The sequence below is a fragment of the Bidens hawaiensis genome, unplaced genomic scaffold (assembly GCF_021521415.1).
Source record: "Bidens hawaiensis isolate Kalapana, Puna unplaced genomic scaffold, B.hawaiensis_p1.1 tig00051221_1, whole genome shotgun sequence".
NCBI classification, from domain to species: domain Eukaryota; kingdom Viridiplantae; phylum Streptophyta; class Magnoliopsida; order Asterales; family Asteraceae; genus Bidens; species Bidens hawaiensis.
In genome coordinates, this window is record NW_027499162.1 from 1 (window position 1) to 5286 (window position 5286).

Below are 5286 nucleotides of genomic sequence, written 5' to 3' on the forward strand. Positions count from 1 at the left end.
CAATTGCTACCAATGGGGTGGCGGTTCATTGACAAAGACAAAGTCTTTAAAAAACATGTGTTTGGGAGGGGGGGGGGGTCTTGGGTTAAAGTACCGTAGACAACAAAAATTGAAAGAAGTTTGTTGTTAAAAAAAAATCATTTAATTGCCCGTAAACAATTTCAAATTAACAATTTGTATAAACAAATAAAAAATTGAAATTTTAATGGAAGTAGTAGAATTACCTAAATTGAAAAGGTAGAATTCAATATGTGAAAGAGGGACTGAAGGAGCATCGACTGTCGGCTACCCAGTTGCAGCATGGAGGTTCGACGATCGGAGGAGGGCAGTAGGGGGTCGGGGCAGTGTGGCGTGGAAGTAGCGGCTAAATGAAACTTTATTTTGTTAAATGTTGATATCTGGCATAAATCAAGCGTCCAAGCATCAGGGAACACCAAACAATTATTTTATTTGGTTTGAGCTAAAATTTGATTAGGTTTTAATTAGTTTCAGCTTTAAACAAACAGGTGTAACATTAATTTTTCAAATTAACGAAATATGAAAACCACACAAAACATATAAAAATCGATACTAACGACGAAAATTTGAGAGGCAGAGGCTACCCCCTTCTAAACAGGTCCGCCCCTACGCTGGATAACTTCTTTGTTAATTTTCCTGATTATGATTATTTTTCTTTAGTGACCATTTATTATTTAATAATTCCTTTCAAAGTTGTTATTGTCAGACAAAGTGTCCTTCGTACGATGACTCCATTCGTGTTACAGCTCTGATGCACGTGCTCTTGTCGAAAACGGGACCCACCTCACGTAAGAAGCTTGTGATGTGTCTGTGGTGGTCCCCACTCAGTTTTAACCCATTCCTTTGTCCACACGTGATGCTGTTCAGTTCAACCATAACATGTCCACGTCAGCACCTTCCTCAGTAAGCGCCTTAAAGGGATATCCATTATGATTTTTGCACTAAAAGGTCCTTAGAGAATCACTATGTTTGCAATTTAGGCACAAAAGATAATCTGTATATTCTTAAGTCCTAAAAAAGACTATGCAAAGGAATATATTATGTAGAGATTTAAGAGACATGAGTATGAACCAAATGACAATGAAAATGCAATATAGCCTTTAACACTAACCTGAGCGTTCATCGTAGCCGGTTTGTAATATCATCTTAATATTACTTTTGAACTTTTATTAAAAAGATATGTTAACCTATTATCAGTTATTTAACTAATTTTTTAATTACATGATTATCGTTGTACAATTAATAGATGTTTTTTTTAATAATGCCTAAATTATATATAAATGTATTGTTAAACAAAGCATGAAACATTTGAATATGATCCCTACATTCTATATGGCTTGTATTTTTTATTTTATTATATTTGTAACAGTTAGACTGGTTTATATAACCCCATAAAGTAGTTTAGTTTTTTTTTTCATGTTATATACAAATCTTTAATTCATTGCTCTGAAATGGTGTGAAAGGTCTAAATAATAAAGCAATTAGGGGTTGTTTCATTGATTTTTGTTCATACTTGTCTACATAAAATTAGGTTTTGTGATTAACTGATTTGAATATAAATTATCATCCGTGAAAGACCTAAAAGACCAAAATGTTTATCGTTCAAGTAATAATCCAATTATATAAACTAAAGATAAAACATTTGATTAACTAGAAAATGGGATGCAAATATATCTATATATGTTTAGAAAGATTTTAAACACTCTACAGACAGGTATTTAACAAATTGTCTCTGTAAATAGAAAAACAATTTAAAATATCTAACCACAACTAAATCTGAACATAAATCCAATAGTTAGAGTGCTTATAAAACTTTGGCTGTTAACCTAGACTTAAGGACATATTCTTACATTTACATACTTTCAATAACCAATCTCATTAAACCATACAAGGCTTACCAAATTCACCATTAACCACTTCTATTGTAATTTGATAAACACGAGAGGCCAAATTTAAAACCAAGACAGAAACTTGGGTTACAAATGCAATTTAAAAAAGTTCATTACTGACAACTTAATATAGACGGAGAGACCAATTAGATCCAAAACTAGCCCCACCCCTCGTGAATCCACAATAATAATAATAATAATAATAATAATAATAATAATAATAATAATAATAAAAGTACCACACGCAAAAGTGAACAGCGAACTCGCCGGAGCAATTATATAATGACCGGCGGTACTACAACCGGACGGCTTCCGTCGTGGAAGGAGAGAGAGAACAACAAACGACGGGAGAGAAGACGGCGAGCTACGCCGGACTCCGATCTCAGGGCAATTATAGATTACCTAAACACTGTGATAACAACGAGGTTCTTAAAGCACTCTGTGCTGAAGCTGGCTGGGTTGTTGAAGAAGATGGTACCACTTATCCTAAGGTTAATTATTTAATTATTTTAATTTCATTAGATTGTCTTTCCAATTTAGGGTTTCTGCTAGATCTGTTACAATACTTCAAATTAGGGTAAGAAATGTTTAATTGAGGTATCGAATCTAGGGGTGTGCAAGCAAATGAATAAACTGATGCGACCCGAAAAATCCAAACCCAAAAACCGAATTGGACCGAATTTCTAGATTTTAACTTTTATAGTTTTTATTTGAAGTAATTTATAAGATTTTAATAAATATGTAACTCAAATATTTTTGGTCAAATGTATAATAACATGTATAAATTAGTTACCAATTGACAAAATTATTTATACCTAAATTTATTATTTTCGGCAAACTTTCTTTTCGGCCTAAAATTTTCAAGTTCAAATAGCAAAACCCGAAACCGACTGGAAACCAAAACGAACACCGAAAAAACCAAAACCGAATAGTTTCAAAACTCTAAAAACCTAAACCGCACCACGCATACCCCTAATATAATCTTATTAATAAAATGCCTAATTAAATTATTATATTATGTTTTCTTACAGGGATGCAAACCACCTCCAAATGAAATACAAGTAATATCAGCCAACAGAAGTACTTGTTCTTCAATCCAGCCCAGCCCAATGTCGTCGGCTTTCCTGAGCCCGGCCCCGTCATACCACGCTAGCCCGACATCATCATCGTTCCCGAGCCCGACCCGTTGCGAAAACCCAAACCCGCCTGCCCATTCGTCGTACATTCTTCCTTACCTATGTAACTTGTCTTCATTACCGCCTTTGCGAATTTCGAACAGTGCCCCTGTAACCCCGCCTCTATCGTCCCCAACTGCTCGCGGGACAAAGCGAAAGCCCAATTGGGAAATGCTATCAACGACTGCGTTGCAGTCTTTTCGCCACCCGGTTTTTGCTGCATCTGCCCCTTCGAGCCCGACTCGTCGTCACCGTGTTCCGCCTGCGACCATTCCCGAATGTGACGAGTCGGATGCTTCGACGGTGGACTCGGTGCGGTGGGTTAGTTTCCAGACCATGGCTGCATCAGCTGCACCGGCTTCACCGACGTTTAACCTTGTGAAACCTGCGAGCCAGCAACCGTTTTTCCAAAACGGGTTGATGGTGCAAAACGGGCCGGGTTCTGAATTTGAGTTTGAAAGCAGTACGGTGAAAGCGTGGGAAGGTGAGAGGATACATGAAGTTTGTGCAGATGATTTGGAGCTCACACTCGGGAGTGGGAAAGCTGCTAGCTGACCCAAGACTAACCACGGGTTGACCCGAGTTTCCATTCTCAAACGAGCAGTTTATTGATTTATGATCAAGAGAACGTCTGACATTATTCAGAGATTCAAGAATTGATTGGGTGATTGATTGTCATTAGAAATCTGGAGCAAATCTTTTGTTGGTTGTTAGAATAGTCATCGGAAGTTAAGATTATAATTTTGTGTCATTTTGCGTCTAGTATTTATGATTTGTAACGTACTATGATGACTAGTTTTAAAGACTCGTGTGATACACTTGCTGTGTTTTGTTTTTGTTATACTGTGACGCAAGTATATATAGCATATATAGGCCATGATAGTTATATGAGTTTCATAAATCAGGAACACTCGATTATAAATAAATAGAAACCGTAGACAAGAAAATTTATAATTTAAAAAAAGTCACCTCTCTGTGAATGTTATTGCCTTCTAAAAATCAAATAATTTGTTGATAACTCTCCTGAATCACCATTTGCTTGCGTATCATCAACAAAGTATGTGTTTAATGGATACCATGTATCGGTATAAGTCGGTGGTGTTTATCAGCAATTAACATTCTCAGTTTAGATACATATAAACACTATTTTATAATGTTACACTCGTCACAGAGACTCAGCTCATTTCTACCAACTAATGAATCCTTTAGTAGGAACAAGTTGGCAAGGATATACGTGGATCAGATGGTAATTTGTCATGGTGTACCGTTATCTATTTTTTCTGACCGAGATAGCCGTTTCACATCTCGATATTGACAGAGTTTCCAGCAGCCAATGGGAATTCGATTATAACTCAATACCGCTTACCATCCTCATCGATGGACAAAGCCAACAGACTATTCAAACTCTTGAAGATATAGGGCGTGCGTGTTAAACTTAGGTGGCAATGAGATTGTTCATTTAGACCACAAAGTATTTAGATTACCGTTGGTAAACGGCCAATTTGTTTTACAATTAATTTAAACATACTTCAAGCATATGCTAAATATGTTGACTGAATTAAACACCTTTTTGTTGATGTATTCGTTTTTAAGCATTTCTCATGTGGCCGTAAGGATGGATTGTTGGACAGGGTTAGGGATGAGCATTTTCAGTACGGGTACCGATTGGTACCGGTACCGTACTGGTACCGGTACGGAATTCGGTATCATTTGGTATCGTTGATACCGAATCGGTACCAAGTTTTAAGTTTTCGGTATCGGTACGGTACCGGTATTTCCCTAATTTTTTACGAAATACCGGTATCGTACCGGTACTGAACTGATACCGGTACCGTACCGGTATTGAACCGAACATTTCGGCACCGGTATCAACTATTTTCGAATTTCGGGATTGAGATTTTCGGGATCAATACCGGTCGGTACCGGTACCATCCCGAGCTCATCCCTAGACAGGGTTTTAGCTAAAGCAAAGTGGATGTTGAACAAGCATAGACTCCTAGACACACTTAAACCTTGCAGTAGGGTGGTTTTTTTTTTTTTTTGGCTTTTGTAAAATTTTAAACAAGACATGTGTTATGGATTTTCTTTTGGTACTATGTATAAAGGAATGCTTGGTTAAGGTTTTTACAAATCAAGTTGTATTTCTAAAAGAGTAAAAGTATCAAGTTGTTTTACTTAAATTTCCGTTGGCGTAACTAACATGT

The 5286-nt window shown here is 36.7% G+C and overlaps 1 pseudogene; it reads left to right on the top strand.

Annotated features, from left to right (window-relative positions):
• Positions 1-2189: 2189 nt before the first annotated feature.
• Positions 2190-3701, top strand: LOC143598888 (protein BRASSINAZOLE-RESISTANT 1-like; annotated as a pseudogene).
• The last annotated feature ends 1585 nt before the right edge of the window (positions 3702-5286 follow it).